Source organism: Temnothorax curvispinosus, unplaced genomic scaffold (assembly GCF_003070985.1).
Source record: "Temnothorax curvispinosus isolate PA1 unplaced genomic scaffold, ASM307098v1 QBEX01008992.1, whole genome shotgun sequence".
Classification (NCBI taxonomy): domain Eukaryota; kingdom Metazoa; phylum Arthropoda; class Insecta; order Hymenoptera; family Formicidae; genus Temnothorax; species Temnothorax curvispinosus.
Genome location: NW_020218772.1, coordinates 99,467 through 124,380, shown reverse-complemented (window position 1 = coordinate 124,380; position 24,914 = coordinate 99,467). Strand labels below are relative to the sequence as shown.

Sequence of the window (24,914 nt, the reverse complement as noted above, 5' to 3'; positions counted from 1 at the left end):
GCGAGGACGAGTATAACACGGTACTTCAAGCTTTATCAGTCCGCAAATTTATACAATCTCCGGCGCAGCTCCTCTTTCTTTCATCTTACAACGCGAGCGTTTTGTTTCCGCCTACTCGTACCTCGTTTTCCCTGCGATTCACGCGGGAAGAAATATCGCGAAACTTTTACGTCAATCCCGTTTCCCGGCGCTTATCGCCTGCGAGACGCGTATTCATTCGCCCGGATGGCAATCAACGATACATCTACATTTTCTTTCCAACCGCGCGTAGATTTCGCCGGTGGTTTCTCTCCGCCGGCGATTCGCGGTGAAACACGCTTGCACACGCAACGGTAAACAAATGTGTGTTGCATGGAACAGAAAATAATGAAAAAATAATACAAATGAATTGCAGCGTGTCCCACGGCTGATGAGTAGTGCTGAGTACTTTACGAAAAAAAAAGAATTTGCTACTATAGGGAAAACTAACATTTTTTGCTGCGAGAGTTAATTAATTTAGCAATAGTAGCAATTAAACTTTTTGCAACAAAAGGTTTTGCTACTATTGCTAAATTAATTAGCTCTCGCAGCAAAAAATGTTAGTTGTTCTCATATTTAACGAATAGATTTTGCTAATATAGCAAATCCTTTCTTTCCGTGAATTCACACAATAAAACGCGAAAAGAGAATATCAGGCCCTTCAATTCGAAGACAAACGCGCAGTGACACTGCAATTGACATTTGTAAATAGTCTTTTTTTTTAATATTGTTCGATAAACTTTGATCTGCGAGCACACTGAATATTAAAACAAACAATTTCTAAATGTAAACAGCATTTCGCTTATATTTATGTATCTTTAAAAAGCAGTCGACAACTTCGGAATATAGGAAAGAAACTCGTGACTCGCTTCTAACGAAAAACTGCTCTGTATTATAAACGCGTTTATTTACAATATGATATATTCATGTCAGTGTCATAAAATATACAATTTCCTGCATCATAAATCGTTCTTTCTAAACGTTAAAATCTCGATTTTTTGAATATTAATATTAATAAAAATATAGTTAGAATCTGTTTTGTTATGTATATAAAAGAGTCAAATAAATTGACGTAGATTGTTATTACTTGTAATTGTTATTCTGAGTTATTATTTGTAATAACTCAGAATAGCAGTTTTGGATCTATGCCATCTAGGCTGAAGCTAAAGCATCTAGGTATTAGAACTGTAGTAGGTATATCATATCTCTCTTTTGTCATTTCTCCAATACGTGAAACGATGGTGAAGCGTTAATCATTCAAATGTTTGCTACATTTATATTTCCTCACTATAAATATATATTCGTTTGTGGAATTTATAAAAACTTTTTATTTAAAAAAAATAATATTTTTAAACAATTATACTATAAAGAATATAACGAAAACCGTTACATCAGTCAAATATCAGCTAAATGGACACGTATTCATTTAACTTCTAAAGTCCTTTTTCTCGAAAACGAAATCTTTTCGAAAAAAATTTATTCTATTATTTTCGGCTTATTTTGAGACTAGGTAGATTAGGATTTTGAGATAGGCTCACTCTTTCTGATTGTATTTCGCGATTTATTCCATATATTATATGTGCAGTCATGTTTTAATATATATAAGCTTTAATATAATTCTAATTACTAATTTTAATAATATAATAAATATTATAAATAATTTTTTTTAGATTTTTTTCTTTAAACCATTAATTTACACATCCTTGGCTTGATTTACGCAGAAACTGAGACAGTGCCATCAATCACTTTTATTGATACAGCGCAATTAACACTCATTTATTTGTTTCGTGTATATCCGGTCGTACACACGATGCAGAAATAAAAAATGTAGCATAGGATGATTCATCATCCGATGTATCTCCGCGAATAATTCATCAGGCGTCGAATAATATGAAGCTACCGCTCACGTGAAATAGCTTACTAATCAATTTTAGTCAGCGAGCTCCAGTTGCGCGCGCGATTGGTTAACGATTCATATGCCAGATACACAAATTAAAGTATCTTCGTAATACACATACATTAAAAAGTATCGCATAAATATATAAAATACTATATAACACCATAATGTAGAGAGTTTCTCAAATTGCTCGCACTGTTCGTCTATTTATCCGGCATCAATTTTTCCGTGATAAAAGTTTTTGACCGTGCTTATATTTTTTCCTAAGTTGCGACTTTCGATAATTCTACTGAAATTAAGTCTAATCGAGATTGAATAAGGAGATACTAACAATTTATCTTTATTTGCAACTTCAAAACTTAATCCTATTTTTATTTTTGCATTTTCAGCTTTCTACTTTAGTTCTTTACTTTTATATTATATAGGTAAATTTATGTGTAAATTGCAATTTAAGTATTTTTTACTTTCTTATAGTTTAGATTGGTAAATTTTTTTTATAGAAGGTAACGAGAATTTTAAGATAATGGCAATTTAATGTATTGATCGGTTCGTTTTTGTATTTTAATTGTATGTTGCAGATTCGATATTTGATTACTTTATTTTAACTTTGCTTGCTGAAAGTATGACATTACTTGAAAACGTGGCTGTTTCATCACGTTAATAATAAGCAACAATTTGCTACAGCAAAAGTTCGCGACGGTAACAAATTGATGTCATTCCGTCATAACGACATTATTTTATTCAGAAAAACATGTTTAGCAAAGTACATTTTAGCATATTTTAACACACAATTTACAATGATGAATGATTTGATAACAAAATCTTAAGATAACAAAATCTTTATCTAAAAAGCAAGTTTTATTTTATATGACTAATTCAATAAAAATGATAGGAATCATAATTTGATAATTGTTGACCACACATCTTAATCTTAATCTTCTAGTCTTAATACCGAAATAATGTTCAAAAGACACGCTATATATACAAAGGTTCAATTAGTAGTTTTATTTATTTGTCCATTATCTCATAAAAGTTCCGAGAAAAATCGTGAGCGCGTTTGTATTTTTAGCATAGAAGTGATTAAATCTTGCAGTGCAATTTCCCGTGCATAACAATTATATCATTCGGTACACAATTTTATCGATAAAATTCTTTCAGATAACAAAAGTCGATAACATGAAACGTACACAAGTTGCCTTAAATCTTTCAAGACATCTGTAAATGTCTCTCTTTGACACATTAAAAATTGACTTACTCTTAATACACGAACTTCTCCGCTCCTCCTTCGTGAAAGATCAATAGTTTTTAGATCATAAACAATTAAAGGAGAAGTGAAGTTCTCGGCGGGGAATTTAGCTTCGGAGATGCAAACGCGGTGAAACCTCATTCTTAATTCAACATCAAGTGGACTCGGCAAATTTGCAAATATATCTCTAATAGCATAAAGAACTTGCAACACAAATAAGAGTTCCTGATGTTTTCGACCAAGATATAAAGTCGACCTCAGATTGATCAAAGGCACAAACGAAACGCATGGCATGCTAAATGCGAAACAGTCCATACCAGTTTTATCTCGAGTATTATCCGTCGTGCGCGGCGCGTGATAACGCGCGATTAAATGCCACCGATCGGATATCACATGGGAAATCGCCGATTAACGTGCAATAGAGTGTGCGCATGAGAACGTACGGCCAATGTCGGTTGCGGCGACCTGCGGAAGTTAATCCACGACTACCGCGGACGGTGCTCTGCTAATCAGCAATTTAGACCCGACCGATGTAGATTTCCGACGGCGAATCATCTTCGCACGCTATGCCCATGCCTCTCCGACTTGCAAATAATTCCAGCTCTATAAGACCGGAGCTTTCTATTTAGCTCCACCGGAGGAAGTTGGCGCCGCTAGCTCGGCTGATTGAATATCCATCCAGAGGCGGAGATGAAACCCCGCGATTGCTCGGTTAGAATTACGTCTATTTATATATATTTTTTCTTTAAGAGAAAAATTCCAAGAATTGTATTACGCTTTACTAATTGATTCCAGGTAATATAAAATTGTATTTCAGCGAATTGATCGAACTGTTGTTTGGCACTTATATTTCACATACGATTATTGCAATTGTAGTAAAGGTTTTCGTAATTAACAAATAAATTGTACTTGTAAACTTTTTTCGCAAAAATCTCATTTTTATTTTTTCGAGAATCTATGCGTGATAAAGGTCGAGAAAGTCGAATAATTCTTAAATTACAAATCTTTATTAATTTATTAGTTTAATTAAAATAAATTAAACGCTAGCATAAGTGTTTAATATCAAAGGTTGAAAAATTATAAAAAATTTTTCTGCGAAAATTCGTAATCCAGTAACCAAATTAAATTAAATTAAATTAACTCCAAATTTGTCGAAAGATTTATATATGAGAGAAGCCGTATTAATAAAATATATAGACGTACTTTATATGCACACATATAAATGCATATATAAATAAATCAGATTGTGTGAATATATTATACATATTCGCAAAATCCAATATCCAATGAAGGATTAACAAAGCGAGAGAGAGAGAAAATCATTTTCTCTGTAGAAGCGGCGAAATGCTTCTCACGAGGGGGAACTCGTGAAATGATATCAACGAACGAGAAAATGATTTTAACTCACTTGAACTCGATAGAATTCGCAGACCAAACACCCTTCAAGCGGTTCACATAGATTGCCGAGCTGGGCGACCGAGAACAATGTCAACACACATATCCGCGTATTTCGATCAATCAATCGGGTGTCCATTTTAGTAATTGGCGTGTTGGGCGGCATGCCAAACTCGTCATTTATACGTGAAACTTAATTATTGGGGATTATGGTTCTTTCCACAATATCGTGATCTTCTGGTTTTTCTGCGCAGTACCGATAAACATTCTTTCGGAGACACACTTTTTTTTCTCTCTCGCCGGATAATCGATTTCTCTGTGGAAGAGCTCTCGCGTTTTCCTAGAAACTTTTATTCCTTTCTTCAATCCTTTTACTTCTAAATGTAAATGAATAAATACATATTAAAATCGGCTCTTTTAACATTTACTAGATTTATTCACGAGCAAACTTGCACAATTTTTAGGTCTTCTTTTAAATAATTGTAATAATTACGTGCTGTAAAAATATATTAACATTTTTATACGGTTTATGGAAAAACTGTTTTTATATTTTTCTATTTTCATTTGATTCTGCAATGACAATTAATTAAATATTTCTCATTAAATTAAAAATTTAACTTAATCTACGGTAAATTAAAAATTTAATTTATATGATAAAAACACATTTTATATAACGCATATTTTATATGATGCATACATTTATATATTTCAACCAATGCGTGCAACTTATATAAGTATGCGCATCGCGAAATTTTCACATCACTGCTTCGTGACGCGATGATAATGGTTCGGACAAATCGTGTAATGATTATGCAACGCACAGGCACCGAATAAACGAGCAGCGCAATGTCATTTACCTTATGATAAAAGCATTGCACGTTAATTCATAGTTTTACTTGCAAATCAGTTTCACTGCCACTCGCAGATTCCGCGCTACATGTGTTTACGCGTTTTCACATTACGTCCGGTATTGGATTTCTATGGATGGTTACATGGGCCAGTGGAAATCAAGCAAACACGATAGTATAGCGAAACTAACAATACGTCGACCGCGCGCGCGCTGTTAATCCAACATTTCTAGCTCTCGCTCATCATAGACAATGCGAGACGAGAGCGCGAATCCGCCAGTTAATCGGCTCGAAATCGTTTTGCGGAGCTCTGTGCATTTGAACTGGCCAACCGCACGTTATTTCTACCATTCAGAATGTCGTACTTCGCTCGCGAGTCGCAACAGAATTAATTGTGCGAACAATTACCGTATGTCTTGTGGCCACTCCGCGCAAACGGCCAGTTGAAACGTTTTATAATTCGCGAACGTTCACAGGTAATTTCTGAAACAATTCGGCTAATTGGCCGGCTTGCTTCTCATTTGTCGCGAAAAAGGATAGAAATGATATTTACGCTTGACTCTAACAACATGGCGGTCGTTCTGCTATTTTGCGTAATATATGAATAATTAGTTGTCAACCCCGTGAAGTGATATTTCATGACAATGCATTAATTGGGTTCTTACGCCCGTATTTACAGTTGTGCTTCTATTAAAGAATTCAGCTGTAAATTAAAAATCAATAAAAAATAAATCAATTAAAAAATTCGAATAAAGTTTGTCCTGGTGGTATACTTTAAATTTTGTTCCTCATGATTCAATAATCGATTCTTAGAAGAAATATATGCGTGTATATATTAATAACTTTTAAATCTTGTTATTTTTTTTTTCGGAATATTGAGAAAAGAACAATTAGTTACGTGCTTTTTATTTAGATCCAACAGATTTTTAAAACTTTATAGATTCTTAACAATTAGTTGTCACATTTGCATAAAAATAAAAATAAACATTTTAAGAAGGTCTAGCCAACAAAGTTCGTTGTTGGTGCTTAGGTCATATAATAAAGTTTAAATTCAAGCAATAACAACAAACGTTTCGACTCTAAATGTGGTCTTTATGCGCAATGTTAAAAATTAACCGAAAAATATCACATGCACAAATCTCGCATCTGTTGAGTAAAGTGCACGAATAATAAAATAAGTTTTAATGAATTTGAAAAATGGTAATGTAAGACGCAACATATCGCTCGCGTAAAAATTAGATTCTTAAAATTATTTTTCGAATAAAATAAAGATAGTCTTTATTTTTCACGTAATAAATCAGATCATTTTTTAAAATAAAGTAATTAACCGACTATTCAAATGCAGGAATTAAATAATTCACGTGTAACAGTTAAACGATTTGCCATTAATAATACCTATAGCAGACAGATCGTAATAAATTCCTTCGATAATTTAATAACAGTATTTTCATCCCAAAACGCTCACTCAAACGAAATTAATTGTAATCTTAAACGACATTAATCTGTCTACAAAAAGACAATACAAAATATACAGTGTAGAGCTGCTTATATTTATCGAAATGCAAAAATCAGAATATATTCGGTATAACTTAATTTTATAAAACGTTAAATATTTTAAAATAATAACAGTTATTCTGTCAGCGCGTTGGCCTTCGCCAAACATTTATTTTTTTAATATAATAAAATAAAATAAAATATTTTTTCTTTCCGGTACGAGCGGTTCTGTATTATTTTATTTCTCCTCGAAACGTTCTTGTGATAAGTACTAAAAAATGTCGTAATATTTCGTAGTTATTATAATAAATAATTATTATTTTGCGGCATTAAAAATTCGTAACCATATTAAAGTGATAACTGTTTCTTGAAGAAGATATCTTACGTGATTTGTTCTTTCGGAGAAGTAACGAAATTATACGGCGAGCGAGAATTGTCTCTTTGAATTCAAATATATCTTGTGCCATATTTTAAACTTTCACTCTAATTAATATAATTTGATTATAGTTTTAAAATTAACGAGAAATAATGTACGATTTGCTGAATCGAGTTAATCAATTAATGAAGCTGTGTTATATTGATCGTGTATTAAATATTAACTTGAAATGCAAGAAATAAAACAGCTATGATCGTTTTGGTACATGATTATTTCCAACGATTAATTACTATTAACTGGCGCGATTAATTAACTCTTGCGTTTAACATTTGTAAACGTATTGGCTATTTAACAGAGCTAATATTTCGCGCAATTCATTCATTTTACACAGGATTCGATGGACGGCGGAAAATGAGAACGATAAATTATTGTTTTATTTATGCGAATGTAATGCGATACCCTTAATATGATATTTAAATTTTAATGTATTTTTAATTTTCTAGCTGTTTATAACGTAAACATAATTTGATTATTATAATTATAATTTGCATTATTATTTACAATTTATTAAAATATTTCGCTGTTTGAGATTTCGTTCGTTAATTTGTGAGATTTTCAGTTGCCAACCAGAGCATAGAGTTTTGTACTTTTTTTGCTTTATTCTTCCTCAATACATATAATAATAATAAAATACTTATCGCATATGTGATTATCACCAGTTTTGTGCAAAATACCATTCTATTATTTTATTCTGGTGATTAACATGTCCGTACAATCATTAACCATGTTTTTGCGAGCGTTGTGTTATACAAATGAAACGGACAAATGTGAGAAGAGGACGAGCTCTCGGAAGCGTCAAGTGATAGGCGCAGCAATTATGAGGTAAATAACTTACTTCTTGTTTTATTTGTTACTTACAGAATTAATAATTTCTAGCTGTTTTACATGCAAGCAAGTATTACCCTTTTAATTGTTCTGGGCATTACTATAATTTACATATATTTCTGCTTTGCAATTCAACGTAATTTTAATGTAGTCACAATTTTGCTGCTATGCATACGTGACATATATTTTTTTATTTTATGTATGTATATGTTGCAGGGATTTTGTATAATTTGTGGTTTTTTTTTTATCTAGGAAATCTACAAAAAACCGGGATATCGAGGGGTGAATTAAAATTATTAATATGTATAAAGATATAAATGCAATTTATAAATATAAATACAAAAATTTATATAATTATATTTATATTTATAAATATAAATATAAATTTGTACATATAATTACATTCATATTTATAAATATAATTTATAATATATTTATAAATATATTTATAAATTAATAAAAATTACTCAAAATTTAACTCACAATTTCACAGACAGAAGGCGTTTGCGCGCGTGTACGTGGAGAGGGGGAAAAGTGGGTGAGAGACCACTGACACCGAAGCACTGAAGTAACACAACACTTTATTTAAACGACCAAAAATAATAACGGAATTAAAGAACAACGTAATTTAGAAACACATTTGAATTTTGATCGAAACTGAAAACACGTATTAAATGAAATCGCCATCGACACTCTCTCGCTCGCCGTGTCAGACTACCGGTCGAACTGACCATTGCCTGAGCAACCGACGATGACAGATTCACTCTTGACAAACTAATGGCAAATGGCAAATGGCAATGCACCGTAAGTTCCGTGGGTTCTCATACTCACACAGAACAAAGAACACGCCAGGGATGACGAGCCCTTAGCAACAGTCAGATGAAATAATAGACGAAATGACTAAAATGCAGATGGCTCGTTATCTTTCATTTAGAAGATCCAATAGCTAAAGAGACCGTGCCGGCGAATTACAAAGAGCGACTCGATACAGTAATAGGGTAAATTCGAGTGAGATGGCCTTAGAAGAGAGATGACCTATTTATGTTCATTCGATACTAAATGGTAAGCTAGATTGAAAGAACATAGGTGTGAGCCATCTCTTTTCTATGGCCAGAGGATCCGAGTTTACCCTAATAATATTATAAAGACGTGAACGCGAAACTGATACGCCGTAGCGATCCTCTCGATGAATATCGTGTTACATCTTACGCCATGACTAATGACACTATCGTTAAATTAAGAATAATAATATTCTGGAACATTCGTGATCTCGAGCATTCGTGGATTTTCTAGAAATTTTGCAGAAAAAGAACAAATTACATGAAATCTTATGTTATGTATTATTTATGTAAAATAAATATAGATAATCCATATATTAAGAAAAATTGTTAAATTATTTATTATATTACACATTATTTTCCTTTCTATATTTTTTAAAATAAAATAAAATTTTAAAACAATGGTTGATCTCCCAATATGCTTCCAAGATTAAGGATGTTCTGGCTATACAATCCCTACCAAATGTTAGCTTTCAATAAAAAATTACTAAAATGAAGACTTGGCATGTATGTCAAGCAACTCAAAATTTTTTATATGTTAGAAAGGATTACCATTAATAGTTTGAGTATGGTTTTTTGTCATTTAAATAATTAATATTGTTTAAACAATTAAAAAATTAAAAAATTTTAGCAAAAAGTTTTGAAACTTAAAATACAATATTAATGATGTATGTTTTACATATAAAAAAAGTTCTAGAAATATCTTATTGTTTTTATTTATATTTACAGCAAAAATGATAAAGGATAATGTTAATTTCATCAACTTTAAACTTAAATATAACTCTTAAATTGTTTAGAAAATCACTTACAGAGTATTTTTAATTTAATTTAAAAGAAACATTTCAAAATTTCAGCTATTTCTGAATATATTTGAAATATTTCCACAATACATTTTTAAAATCGTTATAACTCAGCAACCGTTTAGTGGATTCGTTTCAACTTCTTTTTGCAGCACATCGGGAAGACTAAAAGAACAATCTCACAAATTTTTATCGATTTCTCATTGTTTTGAAGATTATAGCCAAAACATCTTTATATATTATAAAAGTTGCTACACAAGAAAGCAATATTTATAGATTCTTTTCACATGCATTTCACAAACATATAACTAAAGATGGAAACATAAAAGATGGAAAATATTTCAAATAAGTAACGTTTCAATATTTCAAATCTTAACTAATGTATTTCATGAAAGACAAAACTTTATTCTAATTTTTTGTAGCCTATTCTTATTTATTAATAATCTAACTTTATATTATTTGAAATAAAGATAATTAATAATGTAAAACCTATTAACTCTCTTACATCCTTACATCCGTAATATTGTAGAAAATTTTTACGATTAAAATATTCCACAATTAATATTTTAATAAACGTCAGGTTTGCATGGAATAATCGTTTTTCTTTTTACAAGGCTAAATACATTAGCTAAATACACTCTTGATAATGATCTGCATTCAAATGTGACTATAAAAAATCCATATGTTTAAAAGGTTAACAAATTCCTGGAAAACAGCCTTTTTATCGACAGCACTATGTTTCGTGTCGTTATCATTCATGGCACGTTCACGCACTATGAACACGCACTCGCCTACTTGCAGAAATTCTTTCGTATAACAAACGGTTTATGTTTTGGCATACGAGACTTTTCTAAATATCTTATTTATTACTTTTTTTTATTTATGACTTTAAATATACTGCCACCAAGATCAAACAACTATTTTTGATCGTTATGCCGTTTTGATTATTGTTAGAAAAGCCAAATCCATGGCACGCTTAAATAAAGAAAAGCATGCACATGAAAAAAAGAACGCGGGTGACAGAAATTTTATTTGGTTCTTGGGGGACTCAATAACCGACATGGTATACCAGGAATATCGTGGTGCACACCGTAATATTCCACCGCTTTGAAGTCAAAGGACACGCGCTGGTGATACTGATTACATGAATTCTCTTCCCCGAACTAACCATAAATCAGTATCAACGATGTTTCTGGCAAAATGCGTATACGATAGAGGTTGCATCTTATGATATGCACGCGCGTAAGCTATTATCAACTATACCGAACTCGCTAGAGTTCAAAGTCAAAACTTATCGATTTACAATTTACGCGGCGATACGAAAACTAGCAAAGGAAGTAGTAGTTTCGTATCTTTCTGAACTCAATCGCGCACAGACGTGACTTTTCGGAATCGCTCAAGAGATGATGATGTGCACGATCGCATCACAAAGACGATATACGTATAATGCGCTGCGAAAATCACTCAACTTCTGTGCTTGTTCCGCGCGTTCAAGAGAAGCCAATTTCCATCTCTGCGATATAATAGGGGAGATGTGGGTTTTCCTTAAAGACTTTGAAACTTTAAGGGCTGCTTATATTAAATTTTTTTAATTGACAACAATGTTACTTAACACTCCTGACGATATTTTGAATTCGAATACGGTTTCCTTTGGAAATAAGATCAATTTATTGCTTAAGGGGGCCGTTTTACATACAACGCCCTTACATTTTAAATTCTAGATATCTAAAAAAAAATGAACGTATCGTATTTGTATGAAAAAGAAATTTTTGCAATTAGGCAACTATCACCGAGCATGTTTTGCGAGCGTGCCACAAACGATAACGACGTGAAACGTATATAGTTCGTTCGTCACCACGGCGTTATCGACGAAAAGCTTTCCGTTTGTTAGACATTTGTTAATTGTTCGATAATGTTGGTTTTTTATATAGCACGTATTCTCTGCAACAAAAGCCAAATGCGAAGAATTTACTTTGATGTGTAATGTGTGTTTTTGCAATTTTTTCTATCTTAATTAGTAATCTAAAAATACAACTTTACCTTCTCTTTATAATTCTAATATTCTACAATACAAATGATATGTTTCTTTCAATTAAGCTAATTAGCATACTGTTTATTATCACACAAAGTTTAAAATAAAGACAAATCTTTATTATTATTATATTAGTAGATAATTTATATTATATTAGTAATTACATATTACAAGTATAATATAAATTACTAATATAAGTAATAATACCACTACAGTAATATTACAATACTAAAATATTATACTAGTGATATTACAGCTTGAGTTTTTCATAACGTTTTGAACATTGACATTTGCAACTAAATTTCCGTATTTTAATCTGCGCAGAGATTATCTTGAAGATGTCTTATTTATTCACTTATCTGTTTCGACGTAGAACCTGATAATAATTTATATAAAATAATATTCTCTTTTCTCTCATTTCTCTTTAAAATACCATAGCGATTACGACGTTATGCCGCTTTCGATGTACAGTTGGGGACAGAAAGGTTGTTTGGTTGAATTTCCTGTTTGGAAGTGGACGAGCACTAATGCACACAGCTTGCGCAGTGATTCATCATAAGAGCGGACAAACAAGATGTCAGATATATTGAAATGTTAAAAGAAATTGGTAGTTGCTGACATGGTAGCTGGATATAAATATAGAATGCATTCCGAAACTCAACCGGGGAACATATTTATCCCCAACTGAACATGCGAAATACGTGGATAGGATAAATATGCACGGAGTGTCTCCCGCGGACATTACAAACATCATTTTTTTTATGAGAGTTATACCGCTCTCGCGTAATGTTACTTTCTTTCCAGAACACGTCCCGTACTTGTTATTCCCGAGACCATTCGTGACGCGCTTTTCCCTTATTGGGTTAAACGCGATTCACGAAGGGTGGCGTGTGCCCGACGACGCCTCTCGTGCTCGTTATCGTCCGCGGTTCGTGAAATGTGCCCGGTCGCGCCGTCGCGCACGTCCGGTATGTATCGAGGTGATCGTCATTATTTTCTTCGATTTTTCTCACGGCAAATTGTGCGAGCGCAAAACGAATTCGGTTTTGCGATGCGCCCGATGGAGCCGCCGCACCGCGCCGACGACGCGACGTCGCTCGTCGCTCGTAATTGCGTTTCGACGTCGGTCAAATTGGCTCGCTTGCTTCTGGTCGTCGGATGCCTCTCGTCTTCTCTCGTTCGAATGAGAGCCGCGGGAACCGTGGCCGAGACACGGAAACTTTTACCCGTATATACATCGATTTTCGTAACCCCCTTACGTTTCGTGTCCGGTGCCCCGCGCGGTAGTTCCAAGCGGGATTCGATTGAAACGGACATTGAATATCCGTAGAAATATGTGCAGATGAATTGTTAGGTATATATGCAAACCTTAATATTCAGACTAAGCGATAGTTTCAAATCATCATAATTCTCTTTTCTCTTTCCTCCTCTCTTTTCTCTCGATTTATCTTTGCTTCTATTAATGATCAAATGTTCAAAGAGCCTTCTATATATGTCATAAAAAAATTTTAATGTGATTTATTTAAATGTGAGAAATATAGAAAGTAATGATTTAATAATTTATTAGATATGAATAATATATGCGTATTAATACTCAACTAATTCTTTTTAATGCGCGCATTTTTGCGGGCTAAATAATTAAGTTTCTGCAAAAAGATTAAGTGCTCTGTAAAGTCTTAGGTAACGTCGTATCTTGAATCAAAATAAAAATTATATTGTTTAGAGAAATGAAAGATTTCTATTGCATATAAAAATATCATTCTACAGCCAAGAAAAGCAATTACTTATTTTATTTTATTTGTTTTAAGCAATACTTTCCTTCAACAGAGAGAATATTTTCTTAATAATAGTTTTAAGACGTACTTGGCACAAGTCTTAGAAAAGCTTATAATTTTGTGAAAGCGCAACTTTCACGCAAAACAAGACTTTTCTTCTTTCAAGAATATTATATATGTAAGTATATGCTTCTCTTTCCGTAGACTCTATGTAGTAAATAAACCGAATTCCTGTATATTAATTAAATATTCTTCTTTGAAGTACTAAACTTGCTATAAGATAAGAAATATGTTTTGAGTAAATGTAATCTGTGTGTATAAAAATGTTTTCGATGATTTTATACGGTAGATTTGCTGATATATAAACTTATCAAATACTTAACTCTTAAATGCCACACCTCTCAAGAATCTCGTAAATGACACATGGGGTCTAAAAGACTCCAGCATGAAAAATGTCTCCTTACTCATTGATTTTTTGATATTTAGTTATAAAAATTATTTTCAATATTGTTCAAGGCTTAGAAAAGAGAATAAAATGCTTATATTGTTAAAATTTCAATTTCAACATAGTATAAAAAATTAAGTAAACTGAGTACTGCTAAGTGTACAACCGGATAAGTCAATCACTCAACTATCATCAATGGGAGCATAAGCTCCATTTTTGGGGGGAACATTTGAAAATATATCATTGTAAAGGGTCTGGGGTCTGCTGGACCCCGGGTGGCATTTAAGGGTTAAAACAAAATAATATTTACTCGCAGGTAGTATGTATACTTTTCTGTGTGTATAAATATGGATTAAGAATTTTGTGTAATATCTTGAAAATAGTGTAGGTTTGAATCACACACATGTTTGCTTCGGCAAATAGAGTGCCTTTTATGTATTGAATCCACTTCCAGCCCTTATCAACAATAAGTTAGATATATTTAATAAGAGGAGATGCTATTACCGACTTTATTGTTATTTAATTCGCAAACTCTGCGGCACCGGAGGCACCGCGAAGAATTTATTCATCACCTTCGTCTCGCGTAGGAAGTGCGCCACGTTAAACGTGAAACTCGCGAAATTAGCAGTTCATGGTTGCCCGTCATGCTCACCATATTTCCGCCGCGCAAAGATACTCGCCCCTCGACCCCTGTATTTCTCACGGTGCCGCGAGCACTTTGTACCGCGATGTGTCGATGAATATTTAAACCGCTAGTTATCCATCACGTACAATATTAACAGCTCTGTCAGTGCCGAGTGCGAAAGTCTGATTAAACTGAAGCGCAAATAACGTTTTAATATTTCACGCGTGCCACGCGTTAACAACACCTGCAGCCGTTTTGGCAATAATACGCGCGTGTCTGTAGACACAAGAAATATTCATTTTGGAATCAAACCCGTTTCTGAGTTTCATGCCCGCGAATCTCCGGTGTAATGTTTATTGTCGGGATAGTTGTCTATGATACACGGCACGCGGAATTAAATGCGGCATTTAAATGAATTCGGACCGACGCGACGCGACGGTTTTCATAGTGCATGATTCTCGGATGCTCGGGGGACGGGGATAAGAATGCCGCGTGCATAATTCGCGCAATAAATGCAATGGCATTTATTAATGAATGTACAATAAGGTGCTCGAAACGTACCGTCCCCATATTTTAGCTACTAATTCTACGATTATTTTTAATGGAGTTTTTAAAACTCTTTTGGCGACTGATCATCGATAACTATTATACATATATGTAAAATTAAATTTCTGTTTTGAAATAGAGTTTAATTAAATAAAATTGTTTTACACTTGTAAGTATGTGCGTTGTATTTTATTCATCTGATTTTACTTTATAAAATGCTTGGACTATTATAAAATGCTTGGATAATCGTTATAAAATTATTTTTCCGAAATACAATAATTTTATTCTACTTTAGCGCATATATCTAGATCTCTTGATATTTTATACAGATCTGCACGTTTTATTTTTCACATGTTTACATCCTGTATATGAAATATCGTGTTATTATTAGAAATTATACGTGCATCAGATAGCACGCATAAAAAACTTTCAACGCTCTGTATCGCGTACCGAATATTCGAATCAAATATACAGAGTCGTCAATGGGACAAGCCGAAACAGATTTGATCGAATCACTTCTATACACGGAACTGTATGCGAATATTTCCAGAGGTATGAACTTTTTGTTCTTAATAAATTCCGCTATTCGTATACACATCGTATCAAATATTGAACGCCATGACGATTCTTGCAGTGGAACCTTGCAGCTTTACTGTCAAACGCAATCAAGCGATTTTTGACGCGGAATTTTTACCAGAAAAATGGAGCGGGGCTTAAAGTAAATTAAAGACAGATTAAGTTATCATCTAGTTTGAGAAAAAAAAATATTGTAAATTTCGAGTATTAACTCCTCGCAGTTTCAAGACCCATGACCTCGGAAAAGATTTAAGTGTTACATTACGTGTCTCCGGCAATACTAAGCAAATTTCAGCTGACACAGTTTTCGGTAATATGGAAAACCGTTGCTAAAAATACTACAAGCGCAAATACTAAATTTTCTTGCGCGTTTTATCATGTGCGCGATAAATTATTCCAGTAAAAAAAAAAACAATATTAACATTAAATTAAATTAACTTATAAAAGCTGTCTATTTTTTACATAAAATACGAATATCGAGACAAAAATATGTAGCATTTAAAAAATAATAAAATATAGAATAATATTTCAATATTTGTTTATAAAAATATGTCCGTTTTATTTTTTTATTTCTAGAATGCACAACATTATTGGTAGCTCGTAATTCCATTGTATTATCGGGAAAGTTCTTCTCGATCCCATGAGCACTCATCATGCGAAATGGCCATGACGAGAAAATATGTAGGTGTAGGTTTATGTATCCACAAAGTATAAGAGCTAATCGATATTTATCGATCGACCTACCAAAGGCGAGCAAAGGACACGCTAACAAGAATCCTTCAACAATCACTATCACTCATCAATAGTCCCTCGGATAAATACTTTCACTGACACTTGCTGATTAAACAAATTGAGAAATATAGCGCTCCAGAAAGGAAAAAGAATCTAACACTAAAAAACTACTTATTACTTGCGAATATAATCTCGTTAAATTGTCAAACATTAAATTTATTAAATTAATGTATTAATAATTTGCTAAAATAGGAGTGTTACATTAATATTTTTGATTACTATTATCTTAGTAGCAACCTGCTGTTTACTGCCCTAGATTTATGTAATACATCCGAGATATAAACAAAATATATTATTTCAGTCAATCGGCGTTCTATATGAGATTAATAAAAAGTTATCTGGACAGATACAAATTACATTACACTTCATTCTTGGAGTGACTTTGCGTAAGCGCTGATGATATACGACAATCGAATCGGCACAATACATTGTGACGATTACCATCGCGTTTCTCGTTGGTTCTGGTGATCAGTCACACGATAGGTCACGGCCATCCATCGCACCGCACAAAAAGAGGGAAACGGAAAAGTAAAGGGGAAAAAAAGAAAAAAACAGATCCGATAATGCGCCTCTTCACAGGACAATCGCGACAGCTATATTTTGTCAAAGGTTCTCTTTTTTTCCACTCGAAACCCGCTCGGCCTGTCAGTCACGACCTCGATGCCGCCTGACCGAGCAGAATAAAGCGATTTAGAGTTCGTTTACATCGGCAGTTGCTGCGATCGCGTGTGAGACTGTAACTCTTGCGGATGGTTTTGAAACCTATGGTCCTGTCGTGCGCGCACCTTCGCCATACATGTAGATAGATAATAGCCGCGCGATTCTCATCTCATATCGACACTGGATGCGACATGCAATGTGATTTGGATCAAAATATAATAAATATTTAATTGATTTTAAACGCAATTAGTATGATAAAGATTTAAATAATAATAGAAAGAATTTAAATCGCGAAATAGAGAATTGAAATATATATAATATCTATATAGTCTATTATAGATTGTATTTAGATTTCTTTTTAAAAATTTTCAGATATTTTAAAAGAAAATATTCGGAAATACCTGGCAATCGCGATGCTGTTTGAAATGTCTGGAATATTTTTAGGATTGCGCAATATATATTTCTCATATATTGCATGTTTCGCTGTAAGGTGAACCCGATTACAGCGTCACTGTCACATTATATCGGCGGTAGCCTATTTATATTTTACGACATGACGTGCAGTACGAACAAAATATGAACAACGCGACGAACTGCAAAATGTGTAGCGAACTGGAAACTCAATTGTGAAGAACATCTCAACATTTGTGTAAACATAAGACGTATTAAACTTTCGAATATTATAGATATATTCTTAACAGATATCTCTTGCGCTATGCATTTCAAATAATTGTTGAAAATATAATTTACGAAAAAAATTTTTTTAAAATAATTTGATTTTAATCCTTAATTATACCCAATTAATAATTTCATATTTATCTACGATCAAACAGATACACTGCTTGTAAAAAGATGCTCACAAGGTATGATATTTGACTTGTTATTTTTGAATAATTATGAAATCAAAATTTGCAATGTAAAGCTAGAAAAAAAGTTAGAGGATAGATAGGAAGATTTGCTTTTATCTCACACCCCTGAAATAATTTTGCTACATTTATCTGAAAATAATGTACACTAGATTTCAGGATAAGCTCATATTTCCAACTATATATCAAAAAGAGTTGAAGAACGTACGACACCGTAAAGACATCTTTAAGACACCTTTTACATGTCTAAAGGACATCTTAAAGACATCTTTATGGTGTCCTCTAAACATTCATGCTGTCTGGGCAGCTTCGATCCTTTCTAAACAATCCCGTCCGACGAGTGTACCCTTCCCCGTTTTGATAAAATGTCGACGTGCAAACTCAAAAAAAATCTCGCCTCGTTCGCGATAATTGACGCGATCGGATATCCCGCCGGACCGTACACGGCAACAAGTAAGCAAGCGATAGCCTCACCTCGCGCGCCCTCCGTCCGGAGGACAGCCAGGAGCCGAAGTAGGCCAGCGGAACTCCGAAACTTCAACCCTTGCTCCACGCGGACGCACGAACGCGAGTTCTTACTTCCATCTTCCGTGCACGCGTCGGCGCCAAGTTTCCCGATCGGCACGCGACGACCATCACCTCATCACGGCATGACGACCGACGGTCGTGGCTCGCTTCGCGGCGTCGTTGGTACATCGATGACGATTCGGTCAAAGTCAATCGGCGTTCGAAGTTTCAGCAGGAATCCCGTGTGAACGTCGAACACTGCTCTTGAGCGTCCTTCGAACGGTCTTACGGCGCATATATATCCGGAGATCGTTGCTGATCGCCGTCGCGGGAGATCACACTCTGCGTCCACTCCGATCGATTCGGATCGTCCTAGACCGTACTTAATTCGCGTCCAACAATACAGCGCGCGATTGTCCTTGGCGATATTAGGGTCTCGCGGCCAGCTCGTTAGGATATCCGACGGTATACGTATACGAGATCTGAGAGAGACAGGCTTATTGAGGGACGTTAAATTACCAGACACTCGATGACGGGCACAATCCAACGGTGTAGTTTTTTCGCGCGCGACGTCCCTCCGGCCATCGCGTCCGACCACGTCGTCCGCGTTTTCACTCGTTCGCCTCGGCACTCTCGCGCGGCATTACGTATTCGCGCGGGATACGCGCGGACGATCAAGACTGTTTAACAAAAAGGAGCAGTCGGTGACGTGTGCCTCGATCGGTCGTCGAGACGACATGGATTTTGCGCGTCGCATCGATCCACGATCGATGTTATTCGTGCCGCGAGTCGGCTACTTTTCCTCCCTTTTCTCGGGACACGGTCTTTCAAGGCGAATCGCCCGACGAACACGCGGCGAGGATTCAAGTGAACGCCGGTGAGCGTCGCGACGCCGTGCACCGTCGTCAACCCCCCCGTTCTGACACACACGCTTGCGCAGAGGGTTCGGGTACTTTTCAGCGTACCTGGGGGATGAATCGTTTCTCATGGAGTCGTTATCAATTCACCTACTTTCCACTCATAATCATCGGCGACTCTCTCGGTGCCGCTAAAGTATTTTCGATTAACGGCCGCGAGCTCTGCTCGATCGCGACCGGGTCGCGCGATCAGCGCGAGCGGCATTTCGAGCCTATTATAATCTTCGTGAATTTAATATTTGTGACGCTGTACGGAAATATATATACATCGATCGTCAAAATAGGCAATATTAAAATTTTACTCTGTAAAATATTTTGTGTCAACACATTTTACATGTCCCAATTTATCCGCTCTAATTTTTATGTTAACTGAAGGCAAATATGTAAATAAATAACACGAGTAATATGTGAAAAGTTAACACAAAATTGTAATACACGGACGCTATCTAAAAGCAAAATTTATGTTAAATAAACATATTTGTAATGTTAAATTAAAATAAAATGTTATTCTTACTAATGTTATTAAATGTTATTCTTTCTTCTCTTTTTCTCGCAAATAATAAAAGACAGCAATTTTTATAATATGTAGCATAAGAAAATGTTATATAACAGATGGAAACTCTTATACAGAGGAAAGTAACAACATAGGTGTTCATTTTAACATATAAAACGTATCATCAAGAATTCGTGCATTTACATATAAGTTGTGTGTTATTTCAACTCTTATAAACGTAAAATATTTAACTTAACGCAGAAAAGTCAAAATAACACAATGACAATACACATTACAATAACCAGTGTATATTGAAAATTTAACACAACAATTTCTACACATACAAAAATCCAATTAAATACAACATGTTTTTCACCGTGTGAAACATATTTCGTTTTTCGTAGCAAAATTACGTTTAAAGAAAGAAAGGCTCGTATGCAGGGACTCAAAGCTGACCGACAGAATCTACCGCACGCGGATTCACCACTTGATAGCAGTACTCCGAAGTAATAGTGAGCGATTCTAGAGATACGATTCCGCCCTCGGTAGATTTTGTCGGTCGGTTTCGAGCCCCTGTATTCGAGTCTTTATTCTTTCGCTGCTCGCGCAAACTTGAGCTTGCTGAGCTGCCTTTTCCGCGCGCCTTGGCCCGCGTTATTTCGTTAGTTCGCGAAAAACTGCATTTCTCGCGCGCCTTCGCCCGATCGATTTCTTTTGTTCGTGAAATAAAACCACTGTAAATAAATCTTGTAAATACTCAATTTTTAATTATAGACATTTTCGTTACTTGAACTTATTTTTCAATATCTTTCGAACTCAAATTCCTTCGCCCATTCGCGCACATCTTTTGGTGTCTTCTTAGCGCAATTTAATAAGTTGGAATATATATCTATGTATATTATAAATAATACATATACACGCGGAAATTAATATTGAGCTGCCAAAGATCTAAACCAAAAATGGCTTGTATTCTTATTCGTATATCATTTATTACGTTTAGCATATAATTTTTACATAATATTGTTAATAATATCCTGGCGAGATTTGCTTGGGATTATATCTATATTATGCCAACGTTCTCGATTATCCGGATTATGTTTCATCCCATACGATCAGAAATGTTTACGTTGTTGCAAACTCGTATTACAATGGAAAATTCAACTGCAATTCTATTTTTTGCTATAATACATAATAAATTAACAGAGGATTTAATACACGAAGATAGTCAATAATACATGCATAATTTAAAAATTTGTTTTTGTAAACTATCTTGAGGTTTGACCAAGATTCGACCAAGTAGCATATATAAAACATATACATATATATCGATTTTATTAATTATTTACTATGAAATATTTCTGTCTCGGATACACTGCAATATCTTACACATCTATATCTTAAAATATCCCTTATTCTGTCTCATTTGGACATGAGATAATAATACGAGATAAAATGTTTAATGAAAAAGGTCAGAAGACAAAGATTTGTGAAGCGATCATATTCATAGAATCAGAGATTTATTTATCTCAAAATATATCTGAGATAAATAAATACATAACTAATATGCAATTAATTTCTAAAGGGTGGCGCACATAAAACCGACTCTAAACGCAAAATACAGTTACAAAAAATTGTTTCAGACCGATTTTATGTGCCAATCTGTATAATATATCTTCTATTTTATAATATATTTATATATGTATATTTATAATATATTTTCTATTTTATAATATATAATATATTTTATAATCTATCTAATTTCTCTATATCTGTACCTTAGAGATAAAGGGTCATATCTTCAGTTTTTGTCAAAATGAAGTTAATACACATTTCAATATAACAGAAGCTTAAATTGTATAATGGTCTCATGTCTATTATTACTAGTTTTTAAGATACAATATTTAGAAAAAGTCGTATTGTGAAAATTTTTATAGTGCCTAATTTATAAACCAGGTACAGCATGTTATTGGTAGTTGCACTATTAAACATGTCAGTTACTTTATTAAAAACTTACTAAATTAAGTTGCTACTTTTATTTTTTGTCTAAAAAAATATATTATTCCTATAACTAATAAAGCTCACAAGATTAAAAATCAATCGAAAAATATGGTGCATCCGTAACTGGTTGTTGGTGTTAAAAAATTATATATTTAATATAGATTATTATATTAATATATTATTTCCCTATTTAAAACTTTAAATCTTGTTTTCTTGAAAAATGGACACACGATCCTTTACCTCTAAGCTATACAGATACATATCTTTGGAATAAATTTTCTTAAAGTTCAAGATCACGCATCTTCTTAAACTAATAATAACTTTTAAAGTGGCAGATAAAGTCTTCCGTACAAGACTATTGTTCATCGTGAGACGAAACTGTGGAAATCATCGGGGCAACTATTTGCAACAGTGATTCGTAAGTTTCATTATGGAGCTGCTACCGAGTTGTAACATAAGTTTCTTTATTAAAACGGGTGCAATAACCGCAAATAGCCGCGCAATCTTATCTCTCGTAGCAATCCCTCGCGATCGTAGCTGCGTCTTTTCTTTCCTTCGAATTATGCGGCGTATCGGCCGTTCGCTAATCCGTTGACACTTCATAGTTTGTCAAAGGCAAGTTTGCATTACGGAACTTGTGTTATAGATGGGCGGCTGGAACCAACTTCACGAACATAAGGTGGAAGAACGAGAACAAGCTGACGATTAGATAAGACGACGGGAACTATTATTATTAAAATAAATCAATCAGAATTTAGCACTTTGTCGTTGTCTAATTGTTGCATTCTCCTAATATCCGCATGTTCTTGTTAGTAAGGCTTTTAATATAGCGTATCGTTAAACAGTATCGCATGATTAATTTTAATGTTGAAAAGGAAAATGACAATACATGACGATCTTATAACAATCTCTAGCATTTCAGACATATACCACATTTACATTTAATTACTTATAATTAATATCAAAAGATATATTTGTTTTACAAGAGATAGCAACTTACTCACTAATATTAATTAATGTTATACTAGACTTTAATAAAATTATGATTATTCTTCCATTATTCGTATATCTGTTATTATAGTTTATATATTTATATATTTAATTATAAATTAAAAGAAGCAAAATAACACTAAACAATAAAGATAAAGAATAAAATTTTTAAAGAAATTTTAAATATAAAAAATAATAATATCAATAACATCAAAGTACAGTAACATTTTACATTTAGATAGATAGTTTAGATTTTAGATAGTTGCTGCATCGCATTCTTTATTAATTTCCATTTGCTGTACATATATTGATCTATTTAATAGGTAAAGCTTTGGAAAATGCGTTTCGCGTTATCTAGTGCAATTGCAGCAATCATATACCTGACAGCAGCCACTGCATACAAAGCTTCCGTCAGTGTGTCCTTTCCTTCGCTTTGACGTAAATGTGCAACAGACCTTTGCCCAAAATTAACCCCACACGAAGTAACAAATAGAATATGTTACTCCGTTACTTCGTGTCGGGTTAATTTTGGGCAAAGTTTTATTTCGTCATGTCGTGAAGACGTGAATATTTGAATACTAATTAAAATGATGTATAAAGTAAGGCATTGTTGTCAAGTCGTTTCGTTATCCGCTTGCTTGGATTTTTCCGGATTTCCTTAAAATGTAAAAAATATATATAACTAAGTAAAACAGATAAAAGAGGATAATTAATTGTATGATTATTGCAAGTACCTTGAAATTATAAGTATTTTTACGTAAAAATATTTGAATAATACTTTTATGTATGTATATTCATATGCATATATGTATTAGGTCATAACAAAGTTCGTAACGTTTGTTTAAGGTGGCGAAGAAAGGTGAGAAGTTCTGAAAGGAATTATGAAGTTACTGTAATGTTGGCAAATGGTAGTGGAACAAAACGGCGCATATGTAGTTGAATAAATACTCATGCACGTATGTAATAATTGTCTTAAAATTTCACTAAAATAACGCTACGAACTTTTGTTATAACTTAACATATACAATGCAAATTATTGAAATTATATATTTTTTATTTTAGTGAAATTCTAAGGATGCAAATTATATTTGTATACATGTACATATAAATTGCATCTATATAGTGCAAAAAAAATAAAAATTCTCTCACATAGTATCGAAACGTTTATTGCGGCCAAACCGAGTCGTCCTTGGATGGCAATGACTGCACGAACAATAACGTGTTAGTGCTCGCATTAATGCACGAATGTGCCTTCTATTCGACCTGAAACGAGGAACCACTCCACGGTACCTACGTCGTTTCTGACGTCACTATACGCTATATTCCGTACTTTCCGTGCATCGGGGTTAATTTTGGACCACAGTACTCAATCGCACACGATCTTCATCGAACGCTTCTCCTGAGACAGGTGTGCCCGTGGAGACAGGCTGTAGGCACGTTTCATGCACCTTATTGAGCAAAATTGACACAAGGCATAGACACCCTTAATGTTATTAATGTTTGCTTTTGTCAATAGAAAGAATATTCCAATACTTTTGGAAAAATATTTAAGTAAGTACGTATAATAATATTAAGCTAAAACATTAGAATATAGATGGCAATAAGAACTAAAATTTAATTACAAATTTGCTTAGACTTTTCTATACCTATAATTAATTCAGGTAGCTTTTAATCA

At 33.7% G+C, this 24,914-nt stretch overlaps 1 protein-coding gene across 1 annotated transcript in view; it reads right to left on the bottom strand.

The window, feature by feature from the left end:
- The window catches only part of LOC112458555 (muscarinic acetylcholine receptor gar-2), a 49,455-nt gene extending 29,763 nt beyond the window's left edge, over window positions 1–19,692 (bottom strand). The window contains exon 1 of the mRNA XM_025022246.1: window positions 18,809–19,692. The gene's annotated coding sequence lies outside the window, so the exon portion shown is untranslated. The remainder of the gene's footprint in view (window positions 1–18,808) is intronic.
- Window positions 19,693–24,914: the final 5,222 nt, after the last annotated feature.